Genomic DNA, 19,021 nt, shown 5'->3' on the forward strand with positions numbered 1-19,021 from the left:
AGTTTAGCTCCAGCTTGCCTCAATACACTGCTAAAGTTTCTAGTATGCCTAATAAGACCTTAATGAGCTGGTACAGGTGTGTTTAATTGGGGTTAGAGCTAAACTCAGCATAACAGTGGCCCTCCAGGAGCAGGATTGGACACCCCTGCTATACAACAAGGAATTAGCGTATCACCGCAGCACATCGAGCCTCAAATATCACAAATACGCTTTCGCTACACTTAATGGCAAACATTGCACTGGTCTGCTGGACTGAAATAAATAAACAATATTTTGTTGATTAAGCTTATGTATTCAGTCATTATTCAATGGTATACTAAAAATACATGTGAAAAATTACTTCTCATTGTTCTCAGGTAAAATATTTATATGCGATTAAAATGCGATTAATTTCGATTAATTAATTACAAAGCCTCTAATTAATTAGATTAATTTTTTTAATCGAGTCCCGGCCCTAGTTTTTGCATGTTTGTATTAAGAGTACATCAGTCACTGCGTTGCCTACATTGTGACTACATATAATTAGATATTAACTAACATACATATAGCCTACATATAATTAGATTATTTATGTAGGTCAATCGGATATTTATGCAACATTAATGCATCCTATACAAGATAAATAAGATATACACAAAATAAACACAAACAACTTGCAACCTACAATTGCACAAAGCAAAAGGCTACGAATGCACAAACAAACTTATATGAAGGTATAATTCTGTAATATCCGTTTATCCCATAACAATGCTCTAAAACATGGACAAAGAACTCACAACATTCATTTCCACTATAGTTTTCATTCTAATATGACAGCACATGTTGCACTTAAAGGGTTAGTTCACCCAAAAATGACATTTCTGTCATTAATTCCTCATGTCGTTTCAAACGCGTAAGACCTTTGTTTATCTTCGGAACACAAATTAAGATACTTCTGATGAAATTCAAAAGCTTTCTGTTAAAGCCATGCATTTATGCCTGAGCCCGACTTTTTTACGCCCCTAGGGCTGGGCTTCGAGACAATTTCCACGTCATACCTAAAACGCGGGTCGGGCTTCGGGCCTTTTAGGCTTCTCCTTCATTTTATATTTATTTTATTAAAGGTACCCTAGAATGATTTGAAACAACATGTTAAATTGTTCTCTGATATCTACATAGAGGGTATGTGGCTTATTTACGGATGATCTAAAAACACTAATAAACAAGTAAGCTGCATTTCAGCAATCTCCATTTGAGATGTTCTGCTTAAAGTGTCATTTAGTCAGTCTGTGTTGCATGTTTAAATAACGTTAGTCACAATGTAGGCAACGCAGTGACTGATGTACTCTTAATACAAACATGCAAAAACATCATAGGCCTACTTCAGTTCTCAAAAATATTAATATATAACTTATATTTTTACAAAATGAATAGCCTTGAGACAGTCAAATGACTGTCATTTTAACTTATATGTTGGAAAAGGTGACGTTTGCTAGAAGGATCGAGTGAACGATCTGTAAGCAACATATCTACGGTTGTATTTTGTAATACAAATAATATTAACCTTTGTCATTAGACACTATTTAGTTTTGTATGGTACTTGGAGTTTCCTATTGTTACTGTACTAGCATCTTGCATTATCTAGACAATGCGGTCTCTCTAAGAAACTTTCAATTTAATCAGAAATTGTTTAAACAGTCAATAAGTGGATAAACCACTACTTAATGTTTGCAAGAATACAGTTTCCCTTTTCTTCAGTTTAAGACGCTGAGCGAAGCTTGCTTGAAATGGGCCGAACAAACAAATGCTTTGTTGTGGTATCCGATTATAATAAACCTCAACCATGACTGTTGACATATGAAAAGTTCTCTCCTGCACAGCCTGGATCATAATGTGTGTCCGAGCTGCCGTTTTTGCTATCCTCAAGTGTCGTTTGATGATTCGGCTCCGTCAGTTCCGCCTGACAATGAACATGTTTGGACAGAGGCAAATGTTGTGGGCGTACATATAAAGATCCCCAAAGCTTGCGTCACGGTTGGGATGTATGTTGAGAAGCACTTTTTTTCGTGGTATATTTGATTTATGAGATTTAAATAAGAAGTAGGACGCAATGGTGTTTGAGACTCACAGTATGTGATGTCCATGTACTGAACTCTTATTATTTCACTATGGCAAGGTTAATTCAATTTTTCATTCTAGGGCACATTTAATTAAATGGAACAATGAGATGTGCTGCTGGTGGAAACAACACGAGACAATAATGGCTTACGCGACTGTCGAGACGGCTCGCACAGGGTTATAGAGTCCACGCCAGCAGCAGCACGCGTTTCTTCAGCGTTTCTTCAGAGTTATGGCTTGTGGTGTTTCATAATTTTTTATCTATGGATTTTATTAAAGGGAAGACAAGTCAAGAGTTGATTTGAGAGGCTAAATTGATTAAACACCCGGCTAACTCACTGTAGGCCGTGGCCGCTTGGTCGTCACTTAAATTTTTTTAAACTTTAATTTAAACAACAAAAAATTGCTCTAAACATTTTTCGAAATTAAGTTAATAAAGAAACTAAACTAAATATAATTACTTTGACATTAAAAACAAAACAAATATGTATATAATATTTTAATGGCTGCAACAATGTAAAAAAAAAAACATGGCTCTAGTCGGACTTGGGCCGAGAAATTTGATAAGCTGCCGGAGACTAGGGCCTCAGCGTCTCGGGCCAGGGCCGGACTAAGGCCTAGATTTGAGGCCTGTGCTGGGCTCTACTTTCTGTTCCCACATAGACAGCAACACAACACCCAGAAAGGTAGTAAATACATTAATAGTCCATGTGACACTAGAGGTTCAATCTTAAATGTTATGAAGCGACGAGAACACTTTTTGTGCAGAAAAAAGGAGACTTTATTCAACAATGTCTTCTCTTCCTTGTCACTCTTGTAAGTTATTCACGTTGTTGGAATATTCACACACTGCAGTGCTTCCAGGTTTTACGGAAAAACATCGACTCACTAATGGCTGAGCACCACATGCATGTGTTGTGGTGCTTAGGTGAATCGTGTAGGAGAGTAACACTGAAGAGAAGAGATTGTTGAATAATTTTTGCACACAAAAAATATTTGGGTCTCTAACATTTTAAAACAAATGGGCTTTTTCTGAATGAACCACAGAAGACCTAAATTTCTATGTCGGCCAATAAACAAAATTTTAACAACAAATGACAATGTTATTCTATATGAATCTGCATGCAATGGATTTGACACATTTAGACTGGGTCTTATTATACATTTCTGCAGCATCCTCATCAGTGTAAATAAGAAACTAGGATATCCCAAAAGATCGTTCTCTGCTCGCAGCTCAGCATAAGCTGTCAAACCATGTGAATTGCTTGATGTTTTATAAAACAAGGATGTTGTGATAAACTTTCCTCCCTGTAAAAAGTATACCAAGTAATTTCAGATAAATATTTTAAAAACACCAAACGCTCAACATCTTGCGCAACATGGTTTAGAGTCTGAGACATTGACTGTGCTACATCCATAACAGCAATATACAACCCGAAGACATGTCCGCCACAGCTCTGAGCTAAATAAAGCATGTGAGAGTAATGATAGAGCAAGTATTCTGTGTGTATCAGCATTCCTCTCACAGCTGTTTCAAGAACATGCTTTGAGGTTTTACAGCATTCATAAGCGTCCCTGTGTGTTGATATGAGACTTGTATACCACAGGGCTCTATAATCTGTCCCTTAACATGTCCCTTGCCCATCTTGGCATGGCTAGTTCTACATAAAACTATTTGGAGCACCAAAAACATGGTTATACAGGTTTGGAATGCAAGACAATCTCTTGTGGAAAATTCATAAAAATCAGGGTTCTTTTTATGCAAAATTGTATTCTGATTCATAAATATGGAAGTAAAACTGTGCCACTGGATTTTGAATTCTAATTTTTAGCACTGAATTTTTTTACATCGAATTTTTAACACTGAATTTTATTTTGCATCTAAATCAGACTTTGAATTTTAAAAGCCATCGAATTTCTAGCACTGTTTTTTTTGCCTATGACATTTTTTCAATGTTTAAAAAAAATTCAGTGTAAAAAGAAATTCAAAGTCTCAAAAGATTCAGTGTAAAAAAATTCAACGTCTCAAAAGATTCAGTGTAAAAAAAAAAAATAATGTCTCAAAAGATTCAGTGTAAAATAATTCAATGTCTCAAAAAATTCAGTGTAAAAATATTCAGAGTCAACATCCGGGTAACCAAGGAGAAGCAATCGATCCCTGTATCAAATCATCCAACATCCAGCCAATCATTTACGCTCCATTGGTCATGTGACGCTGAAACAGGAAGGCGGGGAACAGGGCCGTTTCTAGCCTTTCTGGCACCCTAGGCGAGATTCATATGTTGCACCCCCCCCCCCCCCTTTTTTTTTAAACTTCAACTTATTAAGTAAATATGACTTCCTTATTTCATGGGCATATTGTACATGCATTAATCGAATAATGTAGCTAGGTTTATTATCTCTGAGATCACAGATGTTGGGGGATCTACATATGTGTATTTTAAGATGTTCTGAAGGCCAAAAAATTAGATAACAATAGCTTGAAAACCATGTCACTCGGCGCCGCTGCGGATTGAAGAACACAGTGACACAAAGACTAAAAGACGGGACGAAGCAGTAGCCGAAGCCTTGCGCCAGTTTCATGTTTTAAAGGTTAATCACATATTTTTTTAGGGGGGGCTGATGCATAAGTTCATAAAAAAGGGCCTAGTGACGCCCATGGTTATGACAGTATTAGCCTACTTGATCAATTTACACTAAACAGCTATCTCTGATGTAAAAAAAAAATTATTCAAATTAACTGCTATAATGTTCTGCACCTGAAATGAGCATGGCGTGTGGTCCGTCCAGTACTAATATTCAGTGTAATGTTTTGCTCAACGTTATGATAGAGGGACCAGCTTAGTAGAGAACAAGTAACCAATAAGTAGGCTATACCTGTATATTTCGCTTTCTTTTTACGATACTGAGCCCCTGATGGCTTTGACCTTTTCATGATGATGAAACTAAAGCACGCTGTAACGAGTAGAAATATAGTGTGGCCCCTTTAAGAGTTGCGCGCGCTCCCTGCAAACGAAGTCTGCATTTTGTGTATGTGCGCACTGAGTCTTGAGCTCCCATGTGTGGGGATTATTTTCTGTTTTCTGTTGCTAACAGTTATTTTGTTTTATTAAGTAATGCTGTGGACGGAAAGGGAGTTTGTGATGAGAGTTCAGCGGGGAATAAAGTGCGATCTGTTTGATGTTAATCGCCTCCGTGTTTGCATCCACTCCAGTTACATTAAGTGAGCTATCCGCATTTTTCACTCGGACACAAGCGTTACAACCATAGATATCCATAATAAAGGCTAGATGTCTTACGGCGGAGTCACCATCGGCATCACCGGCGGCCATCTTGTCACAGGCAAGCTTTCTGTCGGGCTCTGTGGAACCTGATGTAAGATGAGTGATCTGTACGAACATAAATACTCTTATCTCGCTGAAATCTTGACGGATTTACAAATGGTTTGGTTTCTTACAAAGGTTATTAACATGGCTACAAATCTGGATGCTTTAACACGTTGAAATTGCAGCTTTTCGTTTCAATAAACGACTTAATCGTGCAGCTTGTGTATCACGGCTAACTTACGCGCACATTATCAAGGCTGAGACCACAATCGAGCTGTTCATTTATATAGGTTTTATGGACACCAATAACGATTTTATGACAACCAATCTTTTGTCTAGTTAAAATAAACTTAGTTTGCATTTTTTTTTAAATTATTTTATTATAATAGTGATATTCTTATTATAAAAGTGTACACACACACACACACATACACATATATATATATATATATATATATATATATATATATATATATATATATATATATATATATATATACATACATACATACATACATACATACATACATACATACATACATACATACATACATACATACATACATACATACATACATACATACATACATACATACATACATACATACATACATACATACATACATACATACATACATACATACATACATACATATATATATATATATATATATATATATATATATATATATATATATATACATATATATATATAGCTATAGCTGGCTCTGGAAAAAAAATCTGAGCTGTATATGTGTATAAATATATATAATTTCTCATGTTGCCATTCGGTACACAGTTTTAGTAGCCTATAAATTGATTTAACATAAATACCTTGTGTGTGTGTATATTCATTGCACCTATCTGTTATGTTCAATGTTACTTTCATATTGAAGTCCATGGTTATAATTATTCATAAGTATGTAGTGTCATAACTACATCTCTGACGTTTATAACAAACGAAACCGTTTGAAAATCGGTTGAAAATTTAGCAAGTTATGGTTATTTAAAAGTACATGCACCATTAAAACACACTGTTACGAGTGAGCGAGCTGCCTGTGACAAGATGGCCTCCAGTTGCGGACGGCGACCTCCATTGGCCAACAGCGCGCACGAGACATCTAGCCTTTATTATGGATATCTATGGTTACAACGCCACGGATGACGACGTTCCCTGCAGCCCTCTACATGATCTCATTTCATTACAGCAGCTCCACTATCACCATGGCGACTTCACTCCAATAATCGCAACTAATCATAATGCCTTGAAATAGCAAAAGTACGAAATATTAATAATAAAATATATATGAAATAACTAAAAAATCTTGTTGGGGCGGGGGCTCATTGACGCCCCCCAGCTGTTGGCGCCCTAGGCGACCGCCTAGTTTGCCTATGCCTAGAAACGGCACTGGCGGGGAAGTTCACTTCAGGTGAGCTCCAGAGCTCAGCAGCATGGCTCAGAACACACACGATGGCGCTTCAGTGAGTTTACTCATGACCAATGGAGCGTAAATGATTGGCTGGATGTTGGATGATTTGATACAGGGATCGATTGCTTCTCCTTGGTTACCCGGATGTTGACTCTGAATATTTTTACACTGAATTTTTTGAGACATTGAATTATTTTACACTGAATCTTTTGAGACGTTGAATTTTTTTACACTGAATCTTTTGAGACGTTGAATTTTTTTACACTGAATTTTTTGAGACGTTGAATTTCTTTTTACACTGAATTTTTTTAAAACATTGAAAAAATGTCATAGGCAAAAAAAAACAGAGCTAGAAATTCGATGGCTTTTAAAATTCAAAGTCTGATTTAGATGCAAAATAAAATTCAGTGTTAAAAATTCGATGTAACAAAATTCAGTGCTAAAAATTAGAATTCAAAATCCAGTGGCACAGTTTTACTTCCATACATAAACACAAATTGTGATATCAGAATGATGATAAACACCCCTGGGTTTAATGAATGTAATAGCAATCATATCGCAATTCTGCCCATACAACGCATCAGTGAACTCCCAATGTATAGATGTCAATGCAGCAGCATGGTTTTTATCTTTAAAGAAAACTGTACTTTTTGTTTTTTACAGCTTAGCCAGTAGTTGATTTGACACGCATGCATGCTACACAATCTCTCGTTGTCATCTTTCTTTCTTCATTACTGATGTACTAAAAAGGTTTTAAAAAATACCACTTGAGTGCTTAAGTAATTATGCTGACAGCCACTTTAACCTCCTGCCATCTATCTTTTGTTAGACCTGCAAAGAAATTATGTTTACATCCTCAATGTCTCCAAAGTGCATCACTTTAGTCATTATAAAAAAAATCTCCAAGTTAAAGTTTTCTAGTGACTGGTCACATCTAGATTTTTTAGTTGGCCAAATTGCATTTCTGTAATTTAAATTGTATTAAATTTGTCTAACTGAAAAATTTACATGTGAACCAGTTACTAGAGAATTTTAAATTAGATGGGCCTAATTTTATTTTACAGTGAAAAGAGAATTGTACCCATTTTGAATTTTAAATAGAGAAATTAATACTTTTATTCAGCAAGGCTGCATAAACGCAAAGATCAAAAATTTAGAATAAATGTTTGTTTAAACTTTTTATTCAAAGAAAAAAAAATGGTTCCCACAAAAAAACAAAAAATTAAGCACATATTTTTTTCTTCTATGTAATATAAATGCAGAAGTTATTGGGTTATTAATAAAGCTGAGGTTCCAATCTTTCAAATGATACCATATATGTCTAGTTTTGTGGTGCGCGAGTTTTTAAAAAGATTATGATGATGCAATTTTGGACCCACCGGTAGATCCAAGAGGGGGTGCAGAGCTGAAGTGGTTAAATATGAGGGAGAGGAAGCAATGGTGTTTAAGACTCATGGTATGCATGCAAAGGTTAATTACATTTTTTTAATATGGCACCTTTTAAACATCTTAGTGACCACAAACTTTTGGGCAGTGGTGTGCATTCAGTGATAAACATTATATACCATTGCTGCTGAAATCTCTGCTACTACTGCTTAGAAACTAAAGAGAAGATCAAGACACAAGAATCTCACTGATTTCTCACAATTATCTGTCATGTATTGTCTGCCTTATTAGGCAGCAATTCGACGTAAAGCTTGCCAAAATGAGAACAAGAAAACTGGGGAATGCAAGTGATTGCAACAGAATAAATCAGAATGTTTTACACAGTGAGTGATGTGTATTTGTCCCTTTAGGACATGCAGTAGAAAGAACATGGTTATGTTATCAGGCACCTTACAGATAACGTACATCAAACAGACTGTTCTGCTTCTGAAAGATGTTCTTCTGCATTTTGTTAAATTAAAGCGAGTAGATATATGCGATAGAAGAAAAATGAGACACGCCTTTGATGTAATTAGACTGACTAGATTGCACTTCATTCACAAAACTCAACACTGTTTGCCCTGGTACAATTCAAGTCAAAATTAAATCCAAATTATGGATTAATCTTTTGTTTTTTTATGGAATGTATTTATTATAAATTATTTATCTGTGCACATCATTCTTTTTTTAACTCATAATCTGCAACCCTCAAAATAACTCACACTCGCAACATCTCTTCTCTGATGACGTGTTTTTCGGCACAAAAGCAGAACAACCTGTCGCCCATATGAGATCACAATAATAACAAACTGTCCAATCAATTCCCGAAAGACAAAAATCAAGTCCCGTCCTGTTTTTTTCCAGAAGCTGTTTCACTCAAATATGTTTCTCAGATATACATCACAATAGGGAAGAAAAGACAAACATCGCAATGTCATCTCACATTGACTTTAAGGTCACATTAAAGGGGTACTTCAGGGCTGGGAAGAAGAATCTATATTTAAACTGGTTCATCAATGTAGTAGAAATGTGAAATTATTTTTGAATTTGGTGCCTTCTAGACTGAGAAAAGACAGAAAATGTATTTTTGTCTCATGGGGATGAAAGACTACAATTCCCAGAATGCTTCGCTGCCCTGTGAGGCCATTCCCAAAGCCACCGCTACTGGATTACTGTGACTGAGTTAGAGAAGACACTACAATTAAAAACTGAACGTGTCTGTTCAATATAATGAGTGAGTCACCGCGCGAGTATCACAACACTGAGCACTAACTGCAGGAGTCAGATAAATGAGCTGATGAGCTCTCGTGATGAGAGCTGAGGTAATCGCGACTATACTCGCGGCGTACATTCACAACGCGAGATCAGTCTGGCGCGTTTCTGTTTATGTCTTTGCAAGCTAAACTTTCATAGAAATTAATTTGAGAAGTTAAAAGACTAAAATTGCTCACCATAGCTCCGTTTAAATGAGTGCCTGTAGCATTCCTCATATGATGCAAATATCGTCAAATTTGCGTCATAGGACGAATTTTTCCAGAAATAAAATGCATAAATCTCTTGTCTCAGGGGGATATGAGGGGGAAAGCACATTTATTTGAATATACTCCAGGGTTTCTACTAATATAAAGCCATATGCTAATCGATGAAGTAACCCTTTAACAGCTCTCACAGAAAGCAGGTGGACAATGTACTCTAATTTAAAAGACATCTGTGTACATTTTCTACTGAACAGACAGCATCAAATGCTGAAGAAATATAACCCTCCATGTAGTGTTCAAACTATACCGTGGCGTTTGGGGTAGCCCACTTTTTTTTTGGGGGGGGGGGGGGGTTCATGCATGAATCAATTTCATCAAGAATATTTTTGCATTTTTACACATAATAATCCACAATGATCATTACACAAAACTGAATTTGCACTTCAAAATAACACGCTGTGAATATTTTTTGAGACCCCCCCAAATTTTCGCAAATCACGTTTTCAGGGGAGCCCATGTCTTATTTAGGGGAGCTGAGCTCCCCCTAGCTCCCCCGTAGTTCGCACCCATGTATCCTGACTAGACTTTCAACATTTTAAAGAGATGATTTACTTGCCAGCACCGCAGTGGATAAACACTGCAAATTGCTCAGCATGGATTTTGTGGGCGTGTTTGTGCTGCTACCTGATTTGCATAATTCCTTTAGTTCAGGCACTAAATGCTATCAGTGGCTGCAATTCACTCACTGTCAAAGAACCTTGCCAAAAGTAATCATCATTCAATTTCTTTCCTTACTTTCTTACTTTGCTAACTATCTCACTCTACCATAGTATAGTATAAGCATACTCTACATGAGCTATAGATTTAGTCCAACATAATATAGACAGCTATTTTAAAACCTCATTTTACAAGCGATGGAAATATGGATTAGTGCAAAATAACTTCAATAACTATCAATTGAAATGTGAACAGCATGATTAATAAGATACCCACCCACTCACTCTGTCTCAGCCCCAAACCGCACACAGAGCGGCACTGAGCGGGTGAGAGTGATTTGTAGTAAGCCTGGGTAATCCCTGCAGCATTAACAAAACAAACCAGAATTAGACGGAGAGGCATTTAAAGCACTGAAAACCCTGAAGCAGAAAAGAAAAACACAACTAAATGCTCCCATGAGCGTTGAAAGAGTAGAAAGGAAAGTGCTTCATCTCATTTTGAATGCACTTGAAATGCCTGTTGGTATCACGTGTGGTATCTGTGTGTGTGTGTGTGTGTGTGTGTGTGTGTGTGTGTGTGTGTGTGTGTGTGTGTGTGTGTGTGTGTGAGATGGGGGAGTGACCTTCGGTAAATTGAATGTAGTGTGAACCTGCTGTGTGCAGGGAGTGAGACTAACCTCATGCTCTGCATGAGCAGATGGTTTAAGATGACCAAAATACTGTGTGTGTGTGTGTGTGTGTGTGTGTGCGTTACATTAAGAGAGCCATAAAGGCAACCCGATATACTTTAAAAGATTGAACTGATGTGACATTATTTTGAACAAAATCAGGCCAAAATTTAGTTTGGAGTTTGTTTAGTGAGTTTGAAACAGCTTGCCCTGAAAGTTTGCTCCGACTGGTAAACACCTTTGTACTACTATTGGTCTGTGGTGATTACGTAATAGCTAGATGTGCTCGGAGCCGCTGCCTTCTTTCAATTCAAAATATTTTCTGGTTAATTCCACCTGTCCATCATCTGTGAGTGAAAACCATGGACTGTAAAAAAATATGGACGTAGTGTCCGTGACGTCACCCATAGGATTCCGATATGCCGCTCTGAAGCGTAAAGTAGAGACGAGCTGGGCGTTGCCATCTTGCAAGTGAGTCATCGCGTCACTCCCGGATAACAGAAAATGGGCCAAGAGGCGGGATGTGGGCGGAGCTTAGGTGACTCAATGACTATAGATGGCGGATAAATGGCTATCCACCTGTCACTCAAAGTAACCAACCGTGACGCAAGCGTTGGGGATCATTAATATGCACACCCCCAACATTTGCATCTTTCGAAACATGTTCATTGTCAGACTAAAGCCAGAACGCACGAATGTCACAACAGGAAACACGCACGCGCACCCTCGGATCAGTCGGACGTAGTGGTGTACAAGAGGTAAAAACGATATAAATACTGTTCGTTTTCTCACACAAACCGCTCGTTTCGTGTCTTAGGCCATCAGTGTGTACTTACGATGGGGGATTGTTTAATTTGGACTTCTCTGTGTATGCTCTTTGAGGTGGTGACCATAGACCTGCATTATGGCACAGACAAGAACAGTTTGACCTAAAATTATCAAAATTGAAATTACTGGGGAAACAAATACTCCTACATCTCGGATGCCCATGAGGTAAAACCATAGACAGTAAAAGAAATGGACAGAGCTATCCCATTGACTTCAACGGCGGAAAAATAAGGCCAATCAGAGGCACTCACTTCCTGATGGCTGAGCGAACTGCGCAGGCTCAGACTGAGCTTGACGACGTAGATGTGACGTACGCAACCTGTCTGACAGCTGTAGGTCTTCTAGTAGTTGTGGAAAGTGAAATCTAAATCACGTTGTTTAAATATTTTGTCCCGTTGCTTTTGGCTCATTATCGGCTTCTCCCCTCTAAATGAGCTATTAACCTTATCATCTGAATTAACTAATTAACTCTAAACACCTGCAAAAGATTCCTGAGGCTTTTAAAAACTCCCAGCCTGGTTCATTACTCAAAACCGCAATCATGGGTAAGACCGCCGACCCGACTGCTGTCCAGAAGGCCATCATTGACACCCTCAAGCAAGAGGGTAGGACACAGAAAGAAATTTCTGAACGAATAGGCTGTTCCCAGAGTGCTGTATAAAGACACCTCAGTGGGAAGTCTGTGGGAAGGAAAAAGTGTGGCAAAAAACGCTGCACAACGAAAAGAGGTGACTGGACCCAGAGGAAGATTGTGGAGAAGGACCGATTCCAGACCTTGGGGGACATGTGGAAGCAGTGGACTGAGTCTGGAGTAGAAACATCCAGAGCCACCGTGCACAGGCGTGTGCAGGAAATGGGCTACAGGTGCTGCATTCCCCAGGTCAAGCCACTTTTGGGCTACAGAGAAGCAGCACTGGACTGTTGCTCAGTGGTCCAAAGTACTTTTTTCGGATGAAAGCAAATTTTGCATGTCATTCGGAAATCAAGGTGCCAGAGTCTGGAGGAAGACTGGGGAGAAGGAAATGCCAAAATGCCTGAAGTCCAGTGTCAAGTACCCACAGTCAGTGATGGTCTGGGGTGCCATGTCAGCTGCTGGTGTTGGTCCACTGTGTTTTATCAAGGGCAGGGTCAATGCAGCTAGCTAACAGGAGATTTGAGCACTTCATGCTTCCATCTGCTGAAAAGCTTTATGGAGGTGAAGATTTCAGCACGACCTGGCACCTGCTCACAGTGCCAAAACCACTGGTAAATGGTTTACTGACCATGGTATTACTGTGCTCAACTGGCCTGCCAACTCTCCTGACCTGAACCCCATAGAGAATCAGTGGGATATTGTGAAGAGAAAGTTGAGAGACGCAAGACCCAACACTCTGGATGAGCTTAAGGCTTTTGGGTTTTCATGAGCTATATGCCAAAATCATCAGTATTAAAACAATAAAAGACCTGAAATATTTCAGTTGGTGTGCAATGAATCTAAAATATATGAAAGTTTAATTTTTATCATTACATTATGGAAAATAATGAACTTTTATCACATATGCTAATTGTTTTAGAAGGACCTGTAAGTCATTAAATTCAAGTTCACGTCAATGCACGCCCTCCGCTGTGGCTGTCAGTCACAAACTAGATTTCAAACTGTGTCGCGTTCGGTAATGACAGTCAACACGATGAAACGCTTTCCAAGAATATTTATTGTTTCTGTTATTATGCTTGATCTGTAGATAACGCTCTTTGGTTTCTCATAAAATAACTAATAATCTTAAGAACTAATAATCTTGCTGCCATTTATTGCTGTAAATCGTGTTATATTTCTACCGGGTGTCTGTTAGATCACAACATTGGACTAGTTATTTTATTGTTCCTCACACAAAGTAACTGAAATGTTTAACTGTTAAAATAAATGGCTTATAAGAATACTGCATACACTATGCGTCTATGTATTGTTTTGAACTTCTGAATGCTTCACGCTCCGTTTTCCCTATGCTCAAGCAGCTGTAGTGACAACAACAATGTCTTGTACGCAGCTACACTGCCTGAACGAGAGACAGTTCAAGGCAGGGTTTGTTAAAAAGTTCAAGCTCAAGGATGGATCAGTAACAACTTTTCGTGATCCAGCTCAGTCTCCAGAACGATACTGGTCACAGCAGTAATGAAAGGGAAAGCAACCCGCAATAGAGATGATAATCAAAAACAAAACAGTTTTTGTTAGTTCTTGGGACAGTATCTGATGCACAAGCTGTAAAGGCACAGCACTATTATTGAAAGTGAGGTGGGGAGCAGCAGCTCATTTGCATTTAAAGATGCATGCATGAAAACAGTTTTTTTTTTTGCTTCCACTCAAAAACGGCATTTACAACATAGTATAATAAATTATCTGTGGGGTATTTTGAGCTGAAACTTCACAGACACATTCTGGGGACACCAGAGACTTATAATACATATTGTATAAAAAAAAAAAAGAGGGCACAATAGGACCCATTTAACTACAGTGGCTATTTCAAGAGGTATGCTGGTACATTTCTCAATGTGCTTGAGTACATTTCTGATAATTCTATGAGATCTTTGTATCTCTGATAAAAGTTAAAGGTCACAGACATTTCCAGCGGCTCATCTGGAAAACACTACGACTTTTGAGAAACGGACCATGGAGGCTCTGTGCGTTTCTGAAAAGTCTCTGTGTTTCAAAAGACTCTGCATTTTGAAGATTGTCTGTGCATTTCTAAAGAGCCCCTGTTTTATTCAGAAGAATTTCTGAGGAGTCTCCACCCTTTCCACAGAGTGTCACTAAGTTCCTGAAGAATACAAGTGCATTTGTGGACAAGCGGCTGTAGATTTCTGGATAGTCATGTTACATGTACAGTACACAACAGATTATTTGTGAATTTACACATCTGTTTGAACAGAAACAGATCACATCCACACATGCGGTTCAAGACAGTCCACACAAAACTTTTCAAATTCTGACAAATTCCTTCATTATGTACTCACTGTAGGGCTGGACGATATGGCCAAAATTTATATCACGATATATTTCTTAATTTTGGTCGATACGATATAATTTCGATATCGTTATGAACTATATAAAAGCTTTAGAAAAACTACCAAGAACTGCCACAAAGGATTTCTGTACCTACAAACTTACAAATTAATTTGCCAAGTCTATGAAACCTCCTCCTATAAAACTATATAATATTTTAGAAAAAAAACGGTACAAATAAATTAATGTTCACCTTTTATTTGTATTTAGCCTTTATACGAACAAGAAATGTGAAATCACCATCAAATAAACAAGACTCTCACTTCGCAGACGCAGTTTATTGAGCATTTTCTTTTAAGTTTTAAATTTCAGTGAAGAACGATTCATAGCGCTATATTCTCCTTTTATGCAAAACTATACCTTTATCTACTGATGCACAAAAAAAATAAAAATAAGACTCAATTCAGTGGCATATTTGTGCTCTGTTTGAGATGAGTGCACGCTGCTTTTTGCAAGGCTTTAAACACGAGCAAATGATACATTTTCGTGAAGCCATGTCTGACCGTCTTTCACAAGCTTTGATAAGGTAATTTAAACGAGAATGAACGCATTGGTGTTAATACATGACATTGTGTGCAAATGTGGAAAGTATTAAAACAAATGTGCCACTTGCCTCTTACATAAATAGTCTACATGGATTATTTGTAACGCTTGGCATCGTATTGTTAGACATTAGATTGATGCATCTATGTCGATGTATTGTTACACCCCTAGTCGGCACCTCTCCGGCACAAGTTTAATATCAGCCCCATTCGCACGGGATTCGTATTATCTGGGGACCTCTGGTGATTTGTAATAATTGCAGAGAATGTCTGTGATCTTAATCCCGTGCGAATCGGCCATGTCTGTAATTTGTAAAGTAAAAATTCCCCCGCAAATTAGCCTACCTACCATATTTCGCCGAACACCGAGGTCCTGTGATAACATTAGTCCCGTGCGAATCGACATCTCTGTGATTTGGCCAGGATTAGGCGGATTGTATATACTTTTTGCAAGCTTTTTTTCTCCCTGTGAGCATTTCTATCTTTATCTTTCACGAAGAATAAAGTCTGCATTCATAATGCGCACCGTTAATTCCCGTGCAGCCGCGCCCACACGGATTATACTTTCACTTTAGAATGAGTATCAATTTGAGAGTAATCTGATTGAATGGTGTGTTTAATATTAACATCAATACTGTTCTGAATGAAAAACATAACAGAACAGTATAGTACAATGACAATCTTGTTTAAATAGGCGCTTTTACATTTAGTTTTGAAACTGAATCTTCCGCCGTAGGCTATATTGTCAGCTTCCTACTCGTGATAAATGAAATCTGATTCCTGCCGCTGGTCTGAGCTCAGTTCATGGCGTCTGTTTGTTAACTGAACGAAATTATATTTATTTATTAGGCTACTGTAAAATAATCAAAACGATATCGATGCCTGTTTATGATTTCATACAGCTATCTATAACGAACATCATATCCGGGAGAAGTCAGTAAATTCGAGTAAAATCACAGGCTTTGCTTATCCCGTGCGAATGCGCCACGCAAAACTCAGATGTGGAGGAGTCATTTCTAAATCACAGAGGTCCCTAGATAATACTAATCCCGTGCGAATAGTGCTTTAGATAGACGAACCACTTCCACGCCACTAAAGAAAGTTAGTCTTTCTTCTCTTATCAACTATTTATTTCTCCTTACTTGTGGAAGCTTGTTCAGTCACATTTGTGTTGCGGTCAGGGAAACTCTCTTTGTAGCTAAAACTTGCCGCGTTGGATCTATCACTACTGCTGAGCACTGGCTGCGTGTCCGTGGTGTAGGCCTACGTCATCACGCAAGAAGCCAATCGTGTTCTGCTCTTTCTGATGGCATATGCGCCCTGAACGTCAGTCATATCGAAATATCGGAAATGTGTTTAAAAATCATATCACCGTTATTGAAAAAAATTATATCGCGATATATATTGATATTGAATTATTGTCCAGCCCTAACTCACTGTAATTTTGACTTACTTACTTACTTTCTTCTGATTTGTCAATACAATGGAAATGGTCACAGAAACTACTTGATTACCAATATTTTACAAAATATCTTATGTTCTGCAGAATAAACTAAGTTTATTAACAAAATACATGTTTGGAGTGGCATGAGGGTCAGTAAATGGCAAATTTTCTCTTTAATTCTCATTCTCATCTTTTTTACCTCATATCATTTGGTTTATGATGTTCTGGGTGTAAATAGTTCTAAATAAAAAGGAGTTTAAATAGAAGCATCTGCTGTATGAATAAATAGCATATGTGAAGTGTGTGTGGGGGGAAGGAAATGTTTTCTGTGCGGTTGGCTGTGTGTGTGTGTGTGTTTGGCTGAATACACCTCATTGTTCTTAGTGGTTCTTTGGCTTCTACCCACAATCCCACAGTCCACCTCTACTTATCCCAATTACACTTCTCCTATTCTTCTTTTACCAATCCTGTTTATGCCTCTAGTTCTCCTTTTATACTTTTCTTCTCATTCACCCAACAAACAAACAAATCTATGATTAACATTCCTCACTGACTGACATTGAGGGTTCAGAGGTCAAATTCTAACTAAACCCCACGAGTCATAAGTAGCGTCAGTCATGGCGATAATTAAAACACTGTTACGACAATGAAAGTTGACAAATCAAAATAAGGCTAGAAAAATAACACTGATAGCTTATAAATAATGCATCAATGTTTTGGAAAAAGAGACATCTAAAAGGAATAGCTGCATAAGGTGAAGCTGAAGAGTAAATGAAGACCAGTAAACTGAAATCGGTTATGATACACAACATAAGTGATGTTTTGGAATGCCTGAGGAAGATCGAAAGATCGAATTGTTGCAATGAAAGAATAAATCACTCTAATTGCAAGTTGATAGTGCGCGGGACTTCTCTTTTCATATGTACACAACATAAGTGTAACATTACAGGTTGTATCCGCACAAAAGGACATAAATGCAAGTGAACTTGAACATAGATACGTTCTTGTCTGAACGTCCATCTCCCGTTGTGAATGCGCTTTACCCGTACGACAACAACGCTGAAATACAGGTAACTAAAGCATAAAGAATTCACAATATTCTATTACAATAGTGTAATCATAATGTTATTTATATTGCAGATTGTCAAATCTTGCACGTAACTGTATTTTTTATGAAGTGATTGTAGTCATCACTGTCCACTTTCAAATCCTTTGTTTCACTTTATTTTGCCAGTCTGTACGGCATGTTGGCCTAAGGTTAACCAATCAGATCTCAGGTATACCACCCTAAACGCTGCAATAACCAATCAGAAAAAATAAATATTTAATTGATTTTTTTGATCAAAGCTCATCATCACGTTCAAGTACTCTGGGCCACAAGGGGGTGCTAGATTCTCAGCAGGAAGGTCTAGAGACAAATTACATGAAAATAATAATAATAATAATTTTTAAAAAGTCAAATTTACAGAATTTGATATACTGTTGGAATCATGAGAATTATTTTATTTTTATAATTAACATTTTATGTTTTACACATCAAGTTTAAACATTATAAAGTACTTTGATGTTGGATTAAAAATATATATTGTGTGTGTGTGTGTGTGTGTGTGTGTGTGTGTGTGTGTGTGTGTGTGTGTGTGTGTGTGTGTGTGTGTGTGTGTGTGTGTGTGTGTGTGTGTGCCCTTGTTTATATTACATTGTGGGGACCAAATGTCCCCATAAGGATAGTAAAACCTGAGATTACCTACATTGTGGGAACCAGCCAGCGGTCCCCACTTTTCAAAATGCTTATAAATCATACAGGATGAGTTGTTTTGAGAAAGTAAAAATGCAGAATGTTTCCTGGGATGCGTGGGTTTAGGGGTAGGGACAGTGTAGGGGGATAGAAAATATGGTTTGTACAGTATAAAAAACTGTAAAAACTGTGTGTGTAAATACATTTTTTAAATAAAATAAAAAGTTGACATCAGTACCATTCTGCTTTCATTTTCATTCTTTCTAAAGATGGGTCAGAAATCACAAATTATTTA

At 37.6% G+C, this 19,021-nt stretch overlaps 1 protein-coding gene across 4 annotated transcripts in view; it reads right to left on the reverse strand.

Moving 5' to 3' along the window:
• Window positions 1-19,021, reverse strand: part of stard8 (StAR related lipid transfer domain containing 8) — an 82,873-nt gene that overhangs the window by 48,789 nt on the left and 15,063 nt on the right. The gene's annotated exons all lie outside the window — the stretch shown is intronic.

This window comes from Pseudorasbora parva, chromosome 3 (assembly GCF_024679245.1).
Source record: "Pseudorasbora parva isolate DD20220531a chromosome 3, ASM2467924v1, whole genome shotgun sequence".
NCBI classification, from domain to species: Eukaryota; Metazoa; Chordata; class Actinopteri; order Cypriniformes; family Gobionidae; genus Pseudorasbora; species Pseudorasbora parva.